Source organism: Nicotiana attenuata, chromosome 7 (assembly GCF_001879085.1).
Source record: "Nicotiana attenuata strain UT chromosome 7, NIATTr2, whole genome shotgun sequence".
Taxonomy (NCBI): Eukaryota; Viridiplantae; Streptophyta; class Magnoliopsida; order Solanales; family Solanaceae; genus Nicotiana; species Nicotiana attenuata.
In genome coordinates this window covers 45,580,176-45,603,190 of record NC_031995.1, presented here as the reverse complement: position 1 = coordinate 45,603,190, position 23,015 = coordinate 45,580,176, and the positions used below count along the sequence as shown (strand labels likewise).

The window sequence follows — 23,015 nt, the reverse complement described above, 5'->3', positions numbered from 1 at the left end:
ATGTTAATAAAGATATAAAGTCATGATAAAGTAAAAGGATTAAAGTGAAGAATAAAGGGAGAGATTAAGCCGTCTGGCTTATTAAGGCAAGGTCGTGGCGAGCCTAATGACGCTTTCGGTCATGATTAGTAGATTTGAAGTTTGATTCAACATCATCATCTTGTGACTTTTGTTGTTCCTCCATCTAAAGAAAAATTCTTAATTTGGGAAGGGGTGTTGATTCTTGTTGAGTCGAATCTTTATTTTGGCTGAATTTTATATCTGTTGTTGAGCTTCAAGTCGACGTGTGAAGTATGCCTCTCACTCAAAGAAAATTTGTTAGTTTAAAAGAAATTGGTTGACTTGTGTTGAACCATCATGTTTTGAGGGTTTGGATCAAATTGTGTTTGGTAGTAATAGAAAGTAAATGACTCTGGACCTCGAATTCAAATTTGTCAAACTTATGAGGATCCATCTAAAGAATTGTGTTAATTTTGATGTGGGTGAAAATGAAGTATAGTAGCAATTTTTGAAGAGTAGTTGAACTATTTCAAAAAGCTACCCCAGTTTCAAATTTGAAATTTAGAACAGTCAGAACCCTAAAAATTTGAAGAGTTGGTTGACTTAGAAAATATGCCTCAGTTTCCAATTATGAGGGCACAAAGTTTGAACCAGTGGAAATGATTGAACATTTGAAGAGTTGATTTATTGATATGAAGAGTTGATGTGACCCAGTTTCCAATTCTGAGGACACAAAATTCAACAAATAGGATGACCGAATCCTTATGTAGGATTGCCTACGTATCTTGTTGAAACAAGAATCAGGTTAGACATAGTTCGTACTTGAGACTGATAAAATTGTAAGAGTGTAGAGGTTTGTATGGTTATTTTAATTGGATAGTTCGTCAAAATGTCAACATGAAATGAGGTTAGGTTTGTTATCCTATAGGGTGGGTGGGTGGAGACTGGTAGTGTTTGATTAAATGGTAAGTAAAGTTTTGGATGATATTGGTAGCGTAGTGCATGGATGAGTCTTGAATGTGTAGCAGGCTCTAATGGTGGAAAGTTGTGACTATTTTCTGATATATGAATGTGATGGTTCTCATAGGTTAACCATTAGTTTTAAAAAAATATTTGTTTTGTTAAGAAAGAAAAATAAGAAAAAGAGAAAACGAGTCAATATGAGATAACAACAAGATATAATAATGCAAAATTGGATAAGTAAATGTCAAATAAGATTATGTAGCAAATAAAGTCAATAAAATAGCGCGTCCTAATATGCATGTGACCTCTTTGTGCCAGAGGTAGGCCTAGCGTGTATTTAAAAGGTAAATGTGCCATAATATATCATTCCATTGCTTGATTAATTGAAATAGTCTATTTCCAAAAATAATGGTTGTGTAGAAATCATTACATGTCAAATGAAGAAAGTAAGATGCAATGTACTTCATAGTTTAAAATAATAATTTTTTTTCTTTTGTCGTTGATTTCTAGTAAATAGTTGATCCAAGATTGAAACTTTTATATTTGTCATAGTAAAAAAAATGGTCCTACCCTTTTTCCTAAAGTTTAATAAATTAGAGCAAATAATCCATATTTAGGCACAGTTCCTTCAAATATGCACATAGATCATGATAAAGTGTCAATTGAGGTCGTTGACCCACTTAGACATTCAGGTAAAGTCAACTAATGCACTTAATACACCAAGGGTATTAAGCCTTCAAGGTCAATGAAATGATGAATTTTCTTAAAAGATGGTATTGGTTTCGCTCTATCTTAGGTAGACTAGAGTTGGCTTTCTAAGACACGAGGCTCTCCCAAGCGGACAACTTGAGAGTGGAAACTCTGTGGCTGTCGACTGCACCGCTGATCGACTAAATCCACAAGATCATTCCGACTAAAAGGTATTTTAGTAGTGCACGGCCGCAAACCACGTAACCGCTTAAGTGTGTGAATTGTGTGAATTTTTCAGGAGTGGAAGAAGTAAAACGGAATGACAGTTTATATTAAAACAGTAACACATAGACAGTTTATATCAAGCAAAGCAATTATGGCATATAAATAATTTAAAGTCAAATAAAGTAACCATTCAAGCCTTAATTAACCTATATCCGTTATGGTTAGAACCTAGTCCCCAGCAGAGTCGCCAAGCTGTTATACGCCATTTTAAACTGGTTAAAGTAAGGTACAACATATAGGCAATTTTGAATATGATTAAAGTTAAAGAGTCGCCACCTAATTATTTATGGTGAATTAGGACACCTATATTGATTAAAGTAATTTAATAAAGTATAACTCTGTAATGGGGTCTACTTAACCTAAAGATTCTAAGTAAGGGTTCAATTAATCTAAAGGGAAGGTTTTTAAGGCACCCTTTAAGATCTATTTTAAATGGTTAACCGACCGAACTTATATAAATTAACTAAGGCTAATGATGTGTTGTAAAATAATCTATATGTAGAAGATAGAAAAGATAGCATTTAAAGACATGCTATTAATAATAGTATGTAGCGTAAGCTTAGATATAAACTTTCCATAAGTTAACAATTGAAAAGCATGAATTAAAAGATCTGACCTCTCAGTAAAGACTAAAACAATAGCTTTGACTTTTAGCAAAAATAGACCATAGTCTAATGTTCTCTACGAAACCATGTTCAAAGAAAATCTAACGAGCTTTACTCGCCTGGCACTTGAAAGAGTTACATTATTTTTTTAAGAAACCAAAATCTGAACTTGTTGTTTTGTCATTGTAAAAACAAATGATTTTTTTTGTTTGTTATTGTAAAGAAATATATATTCCTGAAAGCTTGCCAAATATTTTTCCCAAAAAAATGCTCTTAAGTCAGTAATGAGGTCTATTAACTTGGACTACTAAATAAAAAGTTATAATTGATGTTAAAAAAAATTGCACCTCTAGATATCAAATTCTATGTGATCAAACAAGCTAATTTAATTCAAACGAGTTCAAGTAACCAAGCAAGCAAATAGATCGCATAAAAAAAATAGTTTAACTAATAAACACAAGAAAGGAGCATTAGACAGTCAATGTTTGATCCTCTCTTCTTCTTCTCTCTTTTCTCGAGAGTCCTAAATATACTTTAGGAATGGAAGTGAAAATGGAAGGGTATGCGTGCTTCATGTCTAGAAACAACGCCACGTCTCGCATTGGAACTCCTCGCGGCTCCGGTTTAATTTGTCATGTAAGATAAAAGAAAGGAATGTAGAGTTAGAAGGAGAATTCAATTCTTAACATAATAGTATACAAAACCAGTAAGTAAACAGAATAAAGAAGCCAACGGCATATTCAGTTTTGAACCATTGCTAAACTAAAGGATCCTCCACATAAAACAAGGCAAGACTTAAACATGTATCAAATCTTATATACTTGAAAAGAAATGACAAATTCTTAGGTGACATACTGACTTTGAGACAAACAACTTCACAACAACATTAGTGTAACAGAATATACTCTTAATCACACCTATTACATTTTTTAAAAGTCCATGTTCCATTCGTTACCCCAAACAGTTTCAGTTCCACATGTTATACTTAATTGGCTAACAATCATGCTTTAAAAGTCATTTTAAGGTTACAGGAACAAAAAGGTTTGTTTTCCATCTTTGGTAATTACATGAATTAATCCTAAAGAACAAGGTATCTAGTTATTTCTGAATCCTCTTTTCTAGAGTTTGAAAAAGCATAACGACATTTCAACAGAGTACTTTCTTCATACCATATTCAAGTATGCAACACAATCGTTAATCCTCTAAAATTAGTATTATCTTTGAATATGGTTCCAAGTCAAGAGTGTCTAATACTCATGTAATGCAACAGAAAGAAACATGGGGGATACGCCAATTAACTTACTCAATGATATATGAGATGTGAACTTTAAGAGAATCTTAAACTAATTTCCAATTAATATTTTAAGAGAAGGGATATTTTGCACGTATTCTTAATCAAACAGTGCACAAACAGCAACGCCGACAATCATAAGGAGCCTACACATGATATCTAAATTCACGAATCGACATCACAAAATTGAAACCTTATGTATTCATATAAACATTTTGTCAAACATTCATCAATCAAGACTTTTAATATACGGCCAAAAAATTAAATCCTAATGGCATAATTTCTACACAGGGAAAATTTTAACTTCTGGCATCTAATTAACAAAGTGGACCATTGCACGTCACATACTATCAGTAAAGAAAGAAAGGACTTGAGTTTGGGAGTAACTGACCGTTTGTGGGGCAGTGAACGGGGTGTCGAATCTTCGAATCTACTCTCTTATCACGAACAGATCCGAACTCCGAGCCGAATGAGTTCGAATATCCTTGTCACGGCCAAAGTTCACCGAGACAAAAGGAAAATTTAACAACGGTGGTAGTACAAGTGATAGTGTGCGAGCAGAGTTGGATTACTTCATAGACTTAGTATTTTGACAATGTAAAGTGGTGTTTCTTGTTCCTTCCCACCTCCGCCTCGTCTGCAAACAAAAGAGGGTATTTATAGAGGAAAGCTAGGGTTTTCTGAGAGATGGTTTTGGGCGGGATTTCAAGAACGAATTCGATTTTTTGATTTTGAATCTTGGTCAAAGTGAACGTTTGAAACTGAACGTTGAATGCTTTTTTTGGATGGATTCGGCAGGTTCACGTGGTGTGGAGAGAAAAAATAAAGGAGAGATAAGAACTTTCTCAAATTCGAGGGGAAAGTTTCTGCCATGGATGATGGAGGTAGGTGACCTTTCACCAAAGAGGAAGGAGAAGAAAAAGACGTTTGGTTTCCAAACCCTAATTCTAAAAAGTGATCAATGTAATGGACTTGTTATTGGGCTAGGAGATTAGTTGGACGTTTGGGCTGCCTGCTATGGTCAGAATTTGTCATCAAATAGGCTATTAAATGGGCATTTGATGGGCTATATCGTAGTGAAAAAGAACGAACACATGGACCTTATTTTGGCCTGATTTCTTGGTCTTTTCCAATCTTCAATTTAATTATTTTTTTTTTGAACTTCTTTGTATCAAATATTAAATTTATAAACTATATATGTATGATAAAAATAATATTAAGTAGATATTAATAAAAATTAAAATAATGACAATATTAGTTGGGATAATAATAATAATAATAATGATAATAGTAATTATAAGAATAATAATATCAATACTAACACTAATACTAATATTAATACCAATAATATTAGTAGTAACAATTGTAAATAAAAAAAATAGTAGTGAAATAGGGTATTCAGCTTATAAGTAACTTAGAAGCTCAAGAAAATTAATTAGAAGAAAGTAGGGACAAAATTGGATGTCAACACCAGTCTGAGGTTCCCGCCCATACAGGGGATCAGGGGACCACTGAGGATCCTATGCAGACGGACCAGGACTAGGGAGCTCTTCTATATCCTTTCACTGATTTTTGTGCTTATTTGTATAGTTGGCATTGGGGACAATGCCAGCTCTTATTCGTGGGGGTGTGCCCTACATTTTTTGGATTATCTGGATGACTGTACATATTAGATTCTCAGTTTATGTTCTGTTGATTTGATTTTCTAGTTGGTCTGTATATAACTTTACATTTTAGCTACTTTTATCGTACTTTTTCTTCTCTTTTGATATGTATATAAAGTTACACTCGGTATATTTTCATCCCTCATTGTATATTCTACTCCCCTATTGTATATATTCATTCTGTTTTTCTATTTTCGCAAAAAATTTCATTTTTAGCTTCGTAGATAGGCTCGTAGCCTTTTGTTTTATTTTTGGCGTTTTCAATAAGCCCTTGGTTTTCTTAATGCCACGGTTCTTTCCAAGGGTGGAGTATAGTGCGAACCGGGTGGCTCTTCCCAATGATAGATGGCGTGACAACCTTCTTAAGGGTATGAGTCCGTTTTTTAATTTTTCTTTTTGTTTTTGATATTTCGTAGTTAAGGGTACCTCAGGCAAAGCTTCACTTGGGCCTAACACATTTGCCTTCGATCCCATGATCAAAGACATAATGTTGTGTTTAGGATGGTGAAAGTGGTGGCCTTGAGACTCTTGTGTTGACAAAACAATCATCAGTGTGGTCTTTTTGGACCATTGTGCGCTTGAATCATAACTGAGGTCGTTGTGGGCCCTCGACTCGATGTCTTTAGCAATCCCTAGCATGTGTGGTGAGGAATCGAATTGTGAGTCCAAGTCCCGAGCCAATGGTCTAGAACTTGCCCTGAATGTTTGTTGAGGCGAAATCCTAGGTGAAATTTGACTTGAGAAGTGATTATAGGCTCTCCTTGATCCCAATGTTAAGTTGAACAATTCAATAGCCTACCAATGAAATGATCCCTAGTTAACCCTTTTGAGCCTTGAACCCTTTTTCTTTCAAGAACCAATGTTATAAGCCTATACCCGTTCTAAAAGATACCCTCTCTTGGCACCCAAAATCTTCCCTTGAATAATGACAAATGTCTAAGTTTGGGGGAGGAGAGACAAGAAAGGAAACAAAAGTGGTAAAAGGTACGAAAGCAAAAGAAAAAGGGAAGCAATGAAAAAAAGAAAGAAAAGAAAAAGACAAAAAGAAAGACCAATGTGAAAAAGAATAAAAAAAGGGGATACAAGGGAAACAAAAGTGAAAAAGGCTAGGAAAAAAAAGTAGAAAAAGGATAAATGATTTGAATTGCACAAGAAAGAGTGACAATGTGTCCCTCTAACCCCTTGAAAAGAAGTGAAATACTCAAATGAGTCAAGAAAGTGTGCCAAAATGAATCAAAGGAAGTGCTTAAGAGAAGATTGAACCCATTTGAACAAAAACATGTCCTACCCTTACCCAAAAGCCTTCACAATGACTCCGCAAAAGCCCTATATGATCTTGAGTTGAAGAAAACCTACATTAGTGGATACTTACATAAGGGGCAAGCATATGGTACCTAGAGCCGGACTTGTGGCCTTCTTCTTGAGAGAGATGAGTGAAAGTCCATCAACCTCGGTTTGTGTGTCAATACTCAAAAGGGTGAGGTTCGCTTAGGGAGAGTTGAGGATGTGTGAGTTTGGGTTCCACAATAACTAAGGTATTTGAGGAAAGTTCTTTGATGAAATGAGTCAACCCTTGATGCTCTTGTGTCACACTTGATCCATAGTTTTCAAAGTTTAAAACGTGTTAATGATGCATTCGTATTGAGGACAATTGTTAGTCCCAATTGATGCTTGTTGAGGTTACTTTAGCATAGCTGGAATTACTTGGATGTTCCTTTAAGGGGTGGGCTTTATTTTGTTTGCTTGAGGACAAGCAAAGGTTTAAGTTTGGGGGAGTTGATAAGTAGGATTTTAACATGTTTTATGCCCCTACTTGCCTATGCTTTGAGTATAATTTGATACAAAATAATCCCAAAATGCTCACAGGTTGTGCTTGATTGCAGGTTTGAGCGACAAAGTGACGAAAATGTCAAAGATCGGCTCAAAACGGAGTGAAACCTGCTCAAGCATCAAAGGCCAAGTAAAGTGATGGAAAAAGAGCCTAGTACGGACCGTACAAAAGTGCACGCGGCCGCACTAGGAGATTCAGAGAAGTGCATTTTCAGGACTCTCACAACGCGGCCGCGGTTGGATTTATGCGGCCCGCGTTCAGCTCACGCGGCCGCGCCACATTTTCATGCGGCCCGCGTGAAGAGATTCAGAGAGATGCAAGTTGGGACCAGAGCAAGCCACACGGCCGCGGTCACATTTACGCGGTCCGCGCCAGATTTCCTGCGGCCGCGCTACACTTCTGCGCGGTCCGCGTCCCTCAACTTCAGAGAGTCAAAATTCAAGAGTTCAAGAGCCCACGCGGCCGGGCTACCTTTTTGCGCGGCCCGCGCTGACCCCGCAGGGGTATTTTTGTCCAAGTTTTCCAGCCACTATAAATAGATCCTTTTTCCATTTTTAGGAAAAGTTTTGTACACCTGAGGCTGCTGAGCTCGTGAGAATACTGGGTTTAGCTATTTTTGGCATTTTTAACCTTTAATTTTGTATTTCTTCCTTAGTAATCAATTATTATGTTTGCTTCTTCATCTATTTTTTTAATTTTCGCATCTAGCATGAGTAGCTAAACTCACTAGCTAGGGTTGTGGCTCAACCCTAGTGTGGGTAATTGATGGGTGTTGCAATCTAAGGCTAGATTGATATTGGGTGTTTGCTATTTGGGTTAATTTTACGTTTTAATTAAGGATTGGTGATTGCAAATATTGATTCTAGCTTGGTGGGTTTAACTCTTCTTGAGAAAGAGAGTCTATGACCCTAAAATTAACCCAACAAGGAATTGGGATGGACCCATGAGAAATGGTAGTCCCAATTAACGGGTTGAACCTCGAGAGAGTAATTACCCTACTTGAACCCTAGTTGCTTGGTCTAATTGGCCTACCCAACTGGTCTCGAGAGAGTCAATTGGGCAAAATCACTCTCTCTACCGAGAGGTGTGAGAGTTGGGTACAATTGAGCGACGGTTATAGCAAAAGCCCCAAATATGTCAATTCACCCTTAGTAGCATCTACCCGTTAATTAGCCACCTAGGCAATGCCACGACCCTAGTGCCTTTCTCTATGTTAATTACAACTTAGCAATATCTCCTTAGCATAATTTAGCTTCAAATATTAGTCTTAAAATAGTAGATATAAAAATCAAAACCAAAAATGTTAGAAGTGATATTAGAAGCACAACCACAATTCTAAACTAAGCTGATAATACAACTCCATCTCTAGCTCCCTATGGAAAATCGATCCCGATCCACTATCGGGTAAAAGCTGTTGCGACCCGCTCTTCCTACCTTAGTGTAGTGTTGAGTCGGCAGCGATCAGCCACCACTACCATTGTTGTTCAAGGTTAGTAATCTACCTTATTAGATTTTTAATTTTTAATTTTGGCTATTTAATTTTATGTAATTTTGTAGAGTTTTTGTCTATTTAGTATTAGGGTTTTTGGTTTGAACTACATTAGATTTAGAATTAAGGTATAAAATCCAAATTAATAAATTTAAATTATTTAATGTATAAATTATAAACTTAAGGTAGAAATTATGAACTACCTTAAATTATGAACTTATGGTTCTTAATAGAACTCAAACTAATGAATTTAAATTATTTAATGTATAAATTATGAACTTAAGGTAGAAATTATGAATTGAACTTTTTGGATGTGAATTGAACTTTTAGGATATGTATTGGACTTTTAGGATATGAATTGAACTTTTAGGATATGAATTGGACTTTTAGGATATGAATTGAACTTTTAGGATATGAATTGAACTTTTAGGATATTAATTGGACTTTTAGTTAACTAAAACAAGATTAGGATATGAATTAACTAAATTAATTTGTTCTTGTTTTATTTGTATAGATGGAACATCGTACTTGGATGTACAATAGGAATTATCCTAATCGGCAGGGATTGCGGGAGGATTTTGTAGAAGGGGTGGATGACTTTATTAGACATGCAATGTCATTTCCACCATACCTAACTAAAGGAGTAATTAGGTGCCCTTGTGTTAGGTGCGACTGTATGAAGTTTGGAAAATCGGTGGAAGTTAAGCATCATCTTTATAGGAAGGGGTTTATAGCAAATTACTTTGTGTGGACTAATCATGGAGAGATTGATGGTAGCCATGGGATATTTCATAATATGGTTGTGGGTGAAAGTAGTAGGTCGGTGGAGAATACAAATCGTGATTCTAGAATTCATGATATGGTTGCGGATGCTTTTGGGATGCACTTAGGGGGTGAGCCCAATGAAAATGTTGAACAAACTCCTAATGATGACGCAAAATGTTTTTATGAATAGTTAGAGGAAGTTAGTCGTCCACTACGTAATGGAAGTCCGCACTCTGAGTTGTCTGTTGCAGTTAGATTACTAAGTATCAAATCTGATTGGAATATTTCTCAAGCAGCCATGGACTCTTTCATTGACCTTATGAGTGAACTAGTTGACCCTGATATCAAATTACTTGGTGATTTCTATAAGGCAAAGAGATTAGTTTCTAAGTTAGGACTTTCGTCAATGAGAATTGATTGTTGTGAAGATGGTTGTATGTTATATTATAAAGATGATGCAGCTTTAGACAGTTGTAAATTTTGCGAAAAGCCTCGTTTCAAGAGGCTTTCCAGCGGGCATATGGTCGCTATCAAGTTGATGCATTATTTACCTCTTATACCTAGGTTAAAGAGGTTATATGCGTCGATGAGTCTGCTCCTCATATGAGATGGCATTTTGAAAATAGAAGATCGCCTGGTGTTATGTGTCATCCTTCAGATGGAGAAGCTTGGAAGCACTTTGATAGGACATATCCAGATTTTGCTAGTGAACCAAGGAACATTCGGTTAGGTCTGTGTGTGGATGTCTTCACGCCTTTTTGTGTATCTGCGACACCATATTCATGTTGGCCTGTCTTTCTTACACCTTATAATCTACCACCCGAGTTGTGCATGACTAGTTCATATATATTCTTAAATTGTATTATCCCCGGTCCAAGTAATCCGAAAAGTTTGATTGATGTATATTTGCAACCTTTGATTAATGAGCTAAAACAATTATGGTACGATGGTGTTGAAACATATGACATATCAACCAAGCAGAATTTCAATTTGCGTGCTAATTTAATGTGGACAATTAACGATTTTCCTGCGTATGGAATGTTGTCTGGGTGGATGACTGCTGGGAAGCTAGCTTGTCCTTACTACATGAAAAATAGTAAAGCGTTCACTTTGAAATATGGCCGAAAACAATCATGGTTTGATGTAATTTTCTGTTTTATTTGAATGTTCTTGGCTAACCTGAAATTATGTAGGACAATTGGCAAATGCAAACAATTTGTTAAGCAGAGGAATATGATTGAAGGATCTATATGCGAAGCTTATCTTGCAAAGGAAACTGCTCATTTTTGTTCTTATTATTTTGAGAGTAATGTGCCATGTGCTAGGAATAGGCCCAGTAGGCACACGGTCGAATGTGTGAATGATCCATTATATCCGCCTATGTCCATATTCAATCAACCAGGCCGATGTTCTAAAGATGTTAGAAAGAGAAGTTTGAGTGATATGGAGTTCAAGTCAGCTACACTTCATGTGTTGCTAAATTGTCCCGAAGTTGTACCATTTCTCAAGTAAGTATTGATTTAGTAGTTATCAAAATATAAAAATTACTGTAATTACATCTCAATGCAACTACTAAAAATATTTGATGTGTCACAGTCACTTCGTGGGTCAATTTGGCCATGATGCTGTATATACGAAATTTGATACGTGGTTCAAACAATTTGTAAGTTTATCCTTAAAATATTCTAACACTAGCGTGGAAGTGGCTGCAAATTTTCATCTCAAAGCTCACAAGCGGTAGTCGCATTGTTTCTCCAAAGCTAGAAAGTTGAACCAGAAGCCCGACTGGTTGCTTCAGAATTTATGGGAGGATTCGCAAAGGCAATGGCTTACCGCAAAGTTCTTAGAGAAGAGCGAAAAATGAAAGAAAGCTCGCGCATCTGAGAAGGGAGGATCCTTGCACACTGGAGGTGCGATTAGCCTAAGGACAATAAAAAGAAGAATGGTACGTAATTGCTTAATTTATTTTAATTTTCAAAGTATATCTATTCTGTTTATTAACTAAAATTTATGAGTTTTCAGGAAAAGAAGTTGGGTCGTCCGATGAACCAAGATGAGCTATTCAAGGAGACTCATATTGTAAAGAAGAAGAAAGAGACGGATCAAGAAAGGTGCGTCGAGGGCCGAGCCTCGACTGTACATGTAAGTTTTCACTTTTCATTAAGTATTTTGATTTACTTTTATATAAATTTTGAAATACTAATTCAATGTAATTTTTCTTATAGGGTCGCTTCACAGCTGAACTGGAGGAATTCATACGCAGTCAGCCACCTAATGAGTCGGGCGAGTCAATCCAACCTTCGGACGAAGATGCTGAAAGAATGTGGACGGAGGTTGCTGGCGGTCCAAAATGGGGGAAGGTATACGAGCTTCCTACTAAGAAATTCCATCTCTATAAGTGTGGAATGCAAGGAATAGGTACTTCCTCACAAGCTGAGCAACTTTGGTCGCTAGTCTACTAAAAAAAATATATTTTCTGGAAAATAGCGACCAATTGTGGTCGCTTATGTTTAAAAAATAATTAAATTCTTGAAATTAGCGACCAATGTTGGTCGCTTATGTTTAAAAAAAATTAAAAAAAAATTGCGACCAACTTTGGTCTCGATTTTTCAGTTTTTAAAATATAATATTTTGTTTACAGACCAAAGTTGGTCGCTATATTTTGATTAATAATAAAAAAAAAAACGTAATTTAAGAAGAGACCAACTTTGGTCGCTAAATTTATATTATTAAAATATTAAAGCGACCAAAGTTGGTCGGTATATTATTTACCCGGAATATTTGGTCCTTTTACCTTAGAGACCAGCAAAATATCGACCAGTCCTGTTTGGTCGCTTTTTGACCTGTAAGCGACCAAGTTTGCTCGCTTTTTGTGGTCGTTTTTTCCCGGATTTCTAGTAGTGTGTTCTCCATTCTTTGTTGCCATGGGCCATGGTTTTAAGTACAATATCATATATTTATTTGCTGGGTTCAAAAGCAAAAAGCACCAGTGGTCTAGTGGTAGAATAGTACCCTGCCACGGTACAGACCCGGGTTCGATTCCCGGCTGGTGCAGAATATATCTATGCGGGGATAGCTCAGTTGGGAGAGCGTCAGACTGAAGATCTGAAGGTCGCGTGTTCGATCCACGCTCACCGCATCCAATTTTTTTCATGAAGACAAGGTCACGCTCATCGCATGCATTTTTTTTTCCCTGAGCATTTCTTCTTTTCTGCGTTTTCTCCCTTACTTTTTGATTTCGAAGACCTGATATGGAAGGCCTCTTAGTGAACTTTGTTAAGGAGGAAGGAATTCAACAAAAGAGAAAGAGTAGTACTTATTTTAATAGAAAAATGACATTGTATAGCCGCTATAAAAATAATAGTCGAAAAAAAATGTATAAAATTTATATATTTTTGTATATATATACATTCTGTATATTATATACAAAATTATAAAAAATTTATACACTTTTTCGGCTACCAAATATTAATAATTTTTGCCGCGGACTAAAAGTGATAACACCCCTTTTTTCTCTTTCAATTTGAGGCCTCAAAACCAAAGAAAGTCGAAGATGTTAGTCTAGTTATGGACCATTGTAAAATTGCTTGAGAACTCCAATTCATTTAATACGTTTCTCGATTGATGGGGTCAATATAATAACTGTTGATTTAACCACGTTTTTATTGCTGAGTTTTATTTTTCTCTTGAAGATCTTCGTAACGTTTTTATTAATGGACTTAAATTATCTTTCTTAAACTTCCTTTTTGTGTTTGGTATAAATTCTTTTCTGAAATTTCATTCGACTTTTAACATTTTTAGAAAAAATAATTAGGGATCAATATAATAACTGTTGGGAGAGGGTTGGGGAGCTAGCTATCGCCTTCGCCATTGGACCATCGCGTTTGCGGAGTGGAGAGGACAGTTGGCCTTTGCGTTCGCATGGTCTAGGTCGCGTTCGTGTAGGACGTTCATGAGGCAATATTGATTTATGCATCACGATCATGTGGGTTTATCCGCGATCGCAAAGCGTAATTGGTGTCAGTGATTTAAGTTGTCCCATTTCTGGATTTCGAGCTCATTTTCACTATTTTGTATTTCGGAGCTCGGGAAGAGGCGATTTTGGAGATAGATTTCACCCATATTTTTAGGGTAAATAATTTTTATTTGATTTTAACTATATATCATGAGTCCCTATGGGTTTCTACAGCTAAAACATGAAATTTGAAGGGACATCTAGGATTTTTATCCACACTTTAAGAGAGTGTATTTTGAAGATTTCATGAGTACCGATTGGGACTCGATTTTGAAAATTAATTATATATTTGCACTCGACAGCTTATGGGTCATCAAGATATGGCATTGGTTTCAGAGCATACGCGGGCCTGGATTGACTTTTATTGACTTTTTAAAAATTTATCAAAGATCAAAGCTTATTGATTGGGATTGCTTTCTAAGTATTGTTTGACTACCTTGGATGATATTTGGCTTGGATTCGAGTGATTGGAGGGTTTAGGGCTAGAACAAGGTGTTGACGCGATTTGAGGTTGAAGACTAACCCTAATGAGATAAGTATTTTGCCTAGCTTTGGTTTGAGGAAATATTTCATAATAAATGATGTTGTTTGCTATATGCAGGGGTGACATACATGTGAGGTGACGATCGTATGTGTGTGCACCGGGTTTATCGATGTTCGGGATAGTCTTAAGACTGTATTATGCCTTATTTTTGATATTGTGTTTTCCACTATTATGCGCTCTATGTTTGTATAACTACGTGAACTCATTGAATTATTCTAGAGATCATGTGTAGGTTTTAATTTTTTGTTTGAACATGATACTTGTTATTGTATGGCTTACCGCCTTAGCTGAGTTGTAATCGTACACTTTGCACATGCATACACCTTAACATACTATGTTTCTCAGTGCAAGGGTATGTGATTTGATATACGTTGTTCGTATACATATATTCTTATATAAGCTTTTTGTGTGATAGACTGGATTGGCAGCACGTGAGTGATCCATGAGGGTTGATTTATATAGCACGTGAGTTGTCCATGCAAAGTGCGGATAAGGTCGTCCTCTCATGTTTCTCCTTGATGACGTACACGCGAATTATGAAAAATTGATCGGTAGTTAGATTTTGTATATCTTCTCTATAAATATCAGGTTGCATTCTTATTTTTAGTCACTCATGGCTTATACTACCAATCGTAGGATAGTTGTATGAATTTTCACATTCTTATACTATTATGTATTTGATGATTTCTATTTTGGATGGAGGTATATATATTAGTTGGCTTACCTAGTATGTTGAGTTAGGTGCCATCACAACTTGGTAAGATTTTGGGTCGTGACAAGTTGGTATCAGAGCTCTAGGTTCATAGGTACTACGAGTCATGAGCAAGTGTTTAGTAGAGTCTTGCGGATTGGTATGATGTCCATACTTATATTCGAGTGGTTCTAGGGCATCTAGAAAAACTGTTATTTCTTTCTCATCCTTATCGTGTGACTTTATTTCAGCTTGAAACCTAGATATTCAGTTTCTTTCTCTTCAATTCGGGTGCAATGTGGAGTACTCAATATCAGTTGTATACCGACGGCTTGTGATATCGTGGATGACGTGCAAGATGTGTTTCTGTGTTGTGAATATAGGCTAGTTTATAGAACTTATGGCCAGGTTTAGACCGCATCATTGGCTCGGCGGATTCAATTGTTTTAGCATGTGATTTTGGTCTCTTAGATCCGGTAGTGTCCCTAAAAGTGGGATTGATGGCTCAGTGAGTGGCAAGATAGCTATGTGATGAGTATTATGTGACTGAGGACTACACTTAGATGGTTTAGATGTGACGAGAAGGATCTATATAATGACCCGACCGATCGTTTTGAGCTCTAGCGCGTCATTCAGCGGTTTGAGGCCCTGGGTAGCTTCACTTCAGGTATTATGACTTGCACGCGTGGTCGGAACTGAATTTCGGGAAGTTCGAAGTTGATTTGGAAAGAAAATTCAAATTTCGGAAGCTTTAAGTTGGAGGAATTGACTAAGGAGTGATTTTTTTGAGCGAACGACCTCGGAATCAGGATTGGAAGGATCCAACAGGTTCGTATGATGATTTTGGACTTGGGCGTATGTCCAGATCTTGTTTTGGATGGCCCGGGAGTGTTTCAGTGTCTATTGTGGAAAGTTGGTATTTGGAAGGATATCATAAATTTGGGGTGAAAGTGTATCTTAATGTTATCAATGTCCGTTTGGGATTCTGAATCTAGGAATAACTCCGCCTGGATGTGGATTTGGAGGTCTGTAGGTCATTTTGGGGTGAAAGTTAGAAATTTGAAGGTTTTTGAGAAGTTTGACCGGGAGTGAACTTTTGATATCAGGGTCGGATTCCGATTCCAGAAGTTGGAGTATGTCCGTAATGTCGAATGTGACTTATGTGCAAAATTTGAGGTCAATCGGACGCGATTTGATAGGTTTCGGCATCGAATGTAGAAGTTTGAAATTCTAAAGTTCATTAAGCTTGAATTGGGGTGCGATTCATTTTTGGTGTTGTTTGATGTGATTTGAGGTCTCAAGCAGGTCCGTGTTATGTTATGCGACTGTTTGGTGTGATTGGACGGGGTCCCAGGGCCTCGGGCATTTTTCGGGGTGGTTTCAGATCAATTTGGGATGTTTTGGAACTGTTGTTGTTGGTATCTGGTTTCCTTCTTCGTGAATGCGAAGGGACTCCCACGTTTACGAAGAGGAACTTAGAGGCTGCTGGGATTTGGCCTTCGCGAACGCGAGGTAGTGGACGCGAACGCGAGTCAGTAGCTGGGAAGGCCTTCGCCAACGCGGCCAAAGCTACGCGAACGCCAAGAAGAAAGGGGGAAGCTGGGCTTGGAGCCATTTAGCCTTCGCGAACGCGGAGCCCTAACTGTGAAAGCGAAGCAATGGAGTCTAGAGCCTTCGCGAACGCGAAGAAGGGCGGACCTGGGCTGGGCAGAATATTTTAAAAGCGGGATTTGGGTTCATTTCACCCATTTTTCACATGGCTTGGGCGATTTTTGTAGCTTTTGAAGAGGGGATTTCATCATCAAGCATGAGGTAAGTGATTTCTACTAGTTGTGAGTTAAATACAAGGTTTATACATAGATTTAGGCATGAAAATTTGTAGAAATTTGGGATTTTGAAGAAAAACCTAGAAATTTATATTTTTGGATTTTGGCCACGAAATTGGATATGGAATTGGGAATAAATTATATATTTTAGTTCGTGGTGTTATGGGTAAAGTTTATCTTCGAAAATTTTCGGGATCCAAGCACGTGGGCCCGAGGGTGATTTTTATCGACTTTTCGAGCGAAGTTGGAGATTGTTGTAAATTGGATTATAATGAGTATTAAAGTATATATTTATGGATTTGCTCATTTATTGTTTTGGAGCGTTGGGCATCGGTTTGAGTTGTTGGAAAGGCTTGGGAGCCGGTTATGGAACTCCGAAGCGAGGTAAGTTTCTTTTCTAACCTTGTAAGAGGGAATTAACCCCATAGGTAAATTAAATTAATATGTGCTTCTATTAGCGGGGTTATGTACACCGCGGTGACGAGAGTCCGTACGTAGCTACTAGTTATGCCTAAGTCCGGGCAGTTCTAGGTTTACACCATGCCTTGTTGATACCGTTATTTGATTTTGTTTATTATTTGCCTTGAAATGAATTGAGATCGACTATGCTTATTAAATGCCTTGAAAAGAATTGAAATTGAGGATTTCGGGACTTAAAAGTTTTCATTTGAATTTTGTATTTTTTAAAAGAATTAAAGAATATTATAATAATAATAATTCGACAAATCTATGTTCAACTGCGTCGCAAATATATTCCGCGAGCAGGCTAAATTTCCACTACTCCCATGGGAGTGGGCCGTCCGCCTCGGCAGGTTAAATAGATGCATCTATGGTTCGTGCCATTCGACCCTCGGCAGTGCAAAATTTATATTTATATGTTGGATCGGGCCGTATGACCTCGACATGATGTAATAGCCCAGCCCGCTAGCGATCTTGTCCGCTATGGGCCTAGGACCTCACGGGTTTAAAATGCGTCACTAGGTTCTAAGGCTTGTTAACTTATATACGCAGTATCTCTCTTGTGTTTTGCCGATGTGGGATTCTATCTGAAATCTGGGGTGTTACACATGACTTGCGCATGATAACTCTTTGGAACTAATAATAATTGACATTGTTTATTAGCTTGAGATATAAATTGTTAAATGATGAAAAATAAATTTGGGGATTTCCATTTGTAAAAGAATTGTTGATTATTTCCGGTTATTGAATTTTCAGCTATGTTATGTATTCCATGCTTAAATATAACATCGGCATTTTATTGTTAGCCCATAGTAAGTGTTGGAGTCGACCCCTCGTCACTACTTCTTCGAGGTTAGACTAGATACTTACTGGATACGCGTTGATTTATGTACTCATACTACACTTGCTGCACATTTTTGTGCAGGTACATATATGTCTAGTGGCCTTGTGAAAGCAGAGGCGTATTTAAATGCGGGGACTTATGTGAGTTGCATTCCATATTACGGCCCGAAGCCAGTGTTGATACCCAATTTTTTCCTATATATATTTTTTAATATGCAAAATACTTTTAAAATAGCATGTGCATGCATATATAGGTATGTCCAAATGTTTTACCATTACTCCTTAATTTTTTTAAAAATATTTTTTAATCAATTTATTGCCCTATTTTATCCATAAAAACCCAATAATCATTCCCAAAATTATCATTTTTGGTGATTCATTTATTAGATTTTCATATTCATACCAAAATGTGGCTAATATAATTTTTGCATATTTTTACAAAGTCATTTAGTATCTTTAAAGTTAAATTGTATGTAATTACAATATTAGCCTCTTTTAGGATTGATTACATTTATATTCATAAAAATTAGGTCTGGTATTTTTAAATAGTTGATTATGTGTTATAAATCATTTTTGGTACGTTGAATTTATTCCCAGAAATTAATTTATTCTTTTATAAATTAAATAGGGGAAAATTGGCTATTCAAGTTATAACCAAATTTGGCTTTCAATTGTGGCCAAAATCGGACCAACTCCCAGCCTAATTTTTATTCTTATAACCCAATCACCCGACCTAGACCCTATACACGCCTACCCGACCCAAAAAACCCATCAGATCAGGATCGTTGATCTAAAAGATCAACGGCAAGAATTTGTTCTTACCATTTTAATTCATACGACCCCCAACCCTAAGCCATTTTTCCAAAGGCGCCGCCTTCAGATGCTCTCATCCCCTCTCCTCTCTCAAACCTAACCCTATACTCCGTCAATCGCCTCCTTCTCCGACCATCTCTGGCTACCTCCTTTCAACCCCAAGCCTCCAATGGGTCTCTCATCGCCTTGCTCAGCATCTTTGAGGGTCTCAAGGGTCCTGGGCCATATCGATTTGGACCTAGGGTTTCCGATTCTGTTGTTCGAGGTTTTTTTGGTGTGATTTTGGGCAAAATCACACCATATGTGTTACGATTTGTGAAGTTACAACAGGTTCTTTCAATTTCTATTTGGGTTTCCTTTGGAAACCCTAACTCTCTCCTGAATCTCTCAAAACGATGTTATTTTCATGATTTAAGCATGTTTCCTTCTATGATCTGCTTATTCTCGAGCTTTTTCTGAAAGATCGTCTACTCTGAACCGTTTTTACTTTCTTCGAAAACTAGGGTTTCTCGGAGTTCTTTTGTGCATGTTTTAACCGATTTCTTTATGATTAAAACCTTTTTCCTTGTTTATTTTCGACCGATTTCATGCCCCTACTGCTTTTTAACTTGACTTTGCTAAAAGCCCTAATGTCTAAAGATTTTCTTCGCTCTGGTTATGTGTGTTAGCATGATTTCTTTACTTTGGTTCTCTGTGTTGGCATGTTTCATTCGCTTTGGTTATGTGTGTTAGCCTGACTTCCTTTGCCTTGGTTTTGTGTGCTAGCCTGTTTACCTGATTCTTGTTAATGTCTCGTGGTCACCATGCTTCGAATATGTTCTGATGAATCTTAGCCTACTTATACCACCTCTGAATGATTGTGTTTGCTCATCTCTTGTTTCTTTCTGTCTATATGGCTGACTCTGTTTACTACTCTTGTTCATTCACCTCTATTTATATGTTGAAAATACAGAACCATGACTTCCCATGATTGATTCTGATTTTCCTTAATTGTTGGTAATTGAAAGATTTTCTTTCAAAGCCCTAGAATTCTACTGCTTTTTAACTTGACTTTGCTAAAAGCCCTAATGTCTAAAGATTTTCTTCGCTCTGGTTATGTGTGTTAGCATGATTTCCTTTGCCTTGGTTTTGTGTGCTAGCCTGTTTACCTAATTCTTGTTAATGTCTCGTGGTCACCATGCTTCGAATATGTTCTGATGAATCTTAGCCTACTTATACCACCTCTGAATGATTGTGTTTGCTCATCTCTTGTTTCTTTCTGTCTATATGGCTAGGGTCTCTGTTTACTACTCTTGTTCATTCACCTCTATTTATATGTTGGAAATACAGAACCATGACTTCCCATGATTGATTCTGATTTTCCTTAATTGTTGGTAATTGAAAGATTTTCTTTCAAAGCCCTAGAATTCTACTACTTTCATGCCCCTACTGCTTTTTAACTTGACTTTGCTAAAAGCCCTAATGTCTAAAGATTTTCTTCGCTTTGGTTATGTGTGTTAGCCGGACTTCCTTTGCCTTGGTTTTGTGTGCTAACCTGTTTACCTGCTTCTTGTTAATGTCTCGTGGTCACCATGCTTCGAATATGTTCTGATGAATCTTAGCCTACTTATACCACCTCTGAATGATTGTGTTTGCTCATCTCTTGTTTCTTTCTGTCTATATGGCTGACTCTGTTTACTACTCTTGTTCATTCACCTCTATTTACATGTTGAAAATACAGAACCATGACTTCCCATGATTGATTCTGATTTTCCTTAATTGTTGGTAAATGAAAGATTTTCTTTCAAAGCCCTAGAATTCTACTCGTCTGTTTAAATCGACTGATTTTATCACCTTATCTGCTATATTACCTTGTTTTTACTAGGCCTTTCCTTAATTGGATTTTTCTGAATTTGGTCCTAATTGACTACTCTATGCCTACTGAACCTTGACTCCTTCCTTATTTAATCGTGCACTGATTTTTCTTCTTGACTTATATGGTACTGAATCTTTCCGTTTGATCTTGATTCCCTTAATTTAAGGGAGTATTTCCTTGATTCTCTAATTTATTGATTCTGAGTTCTTAAATTAATGTACTACTATGATTTTTACCTTATTTCACTATCTACTTTCAACTATAAATACCCTAAGTCTTTCACAAACAAAGGGACGAACACTTTTAGTTCTGAACACACACTTACACTCAAAATACTCTCTCTTGCTTTACTACTTGTACTGTGGCCTGTTTAGCTGGTTGAAAGCCAAAGCTATATTTCAAAGTCCTACTACCCTTCTTTACTACATTTTGCTTCTTTGAACTGGTATGTTCTAATTAAGTTTTCAGCATCAACAACAACATGTTTACTTAATGTTCTTGCATTCTTGTCTGCCTACTGCCTGTATCTATTTCAGTACCTTTATTTAGCATGCTGTAATTTCTTTTCTCCTATTCTGAATCAATCCATTATGAATCCTAAATCCCTACCCCAATGTGTTTGATACTTATGGTTTGTTTGTGGCATGACAGCATCGAATATTGCTGAATATGACTCAAACTTGGTCCTCCTAGGATCATAACCTCCATGTCACCCTTATATGTTGTGTGTTCTGGTTGATTTACAAGCATGACAGCACCCCTATTGCTGTGCATGCCCAGAATTCACTCATGCCTAAGTATATAGGCCCTTGCAATGGATTCCCAATCCCCTGCCCTTTTGGTGTGAAATTATCAACTCTTTAAAGTATTAATGGCTGCCTCCCATCACCCTTTCGCTTTTAAAACTCAGTTTCTGCACTTCTACTCTCTCTTAGACTTAAGTTCTTCCCCCCTCATGTGAGCCTTGCCTTGGGACCCATGAGCTCCTTCTGAACTTGGACACATGAGGGCTGGCATTTCCACACTGCACTTGTCCCTATTCTGATGATGTAATTTGGGTGTGAGCACTGCCTGGGTTCCTATTGAGGCTCTAGGGAACTCTGACACACTCAAGTTTGGGAAAGGCTTTGAAGCAATGGCATCTTAAGGCAGTTATTCTATAGCTCAGGGAGGAACCAAGAAACGGGCCTCCTCTAGTTGTATTTTTATATATTTTGATGTAATTTAATATTCCTGGTTTGTAATAATTTGTAATAAACGATTGGGGCTGGCTAGTGAAAAGGGTTGGGTATTTATGCATGTCAAGGGTAGAAACCATGCCTATAGGATATTTTAAATTTCTGCATATTCAAACTGCATTTAGAAACCATGCCTATAGGGTATTTTAATTCTGCACCTTAGACATCATGCCTATAGAGATTTATTTTTGCATGTTTAACTTCACATCTAGATAACCTGCCTATAGGGATTATCTAAAATTCTGCATGTTTAGATATCATGTTTTAGGGCCCAGGTGGTTATAATCCAGTAACGTGTTAAAATCAGTAACGAATAGAAATCATGTCTATAGGGACTCTTAAACAAATCTGATACGCTTCGTTCACAGTCAATGTTAGATATCATGCTCCTAGGGATTAAAATCAGATACCATCACCTGCAGAATCTGTAACCAGTCTAATTTAATAATCTAATTCCCCTTGCATAACAAGGCCTAGCAAGCATGCCTATAGGATTTCGAGCATTTCGTTTTTAGTTTTATTATTTCATCATTCTGAATTAAGTAGATACTATGCCTATAGGACCTCGCTTGAAAACTTAGGCAAACCTTAGGCAGTATAAATAAAACTGAACTCGCCTCTGTTATTTGTTACAATCAGTAGGTAGGCCCGATTCTGTTTCCTAACCGAGTCATGTAATAAGCCAAGCCCGCTGCCATACAACAATCTCATTTTCCCTCAAGTATTTTTTTAGAATCAGACCTTACTCATTTGTTTAAGTCGTGCTATTGCATTGTTTTGTTTGGAGGAGGTATACTTGAGCCTTATGTGTTTATGTGTTTCCCCTTTAATGTGCAGTCTTTATATGTTTTGTATGTCGCCTTAGAATTTTACCTTTGAAACTTCAAATAAGCATAATATCCCTCCCTTTTAGGATTAGTAGTCCTAAGCGCCTCCGGGACTGATAGGAATGGGACGGGTAATAGCATGCAATAAGTAATCGAGACCAATCCGCGCTTTAATACCTTAACGGGGTGGGAAGGGTAGATATGGATATGATGACCGGTGCGTTAATACCACGTGTAGCCCCTTTCTTGAGGAGTGATTACCGAATATTGCATTGATGTAATCCATATTAAATACAACCTAGGACCCCTTTCTTTTGCAAA

At 37.0% G+C, this 23,015-nt stretch overlaps 2 non-coding genes across 2 annotated transcripts; both read left to right on the top strand.

The window, feature by feature from the left end:
* Positions 12,567-12,637, top strand: TRNAG-GCC. Its single transcript has one exon. It is a non-coding gene; the product is annotated as a tRNA-Gly (tRNA).
* Positions 12,650-12,722, top strand: TRNAF-GAA. The gene has a single exon. It is a non-coding gene; the product is annotated as a tRNA-Phe (tRNA).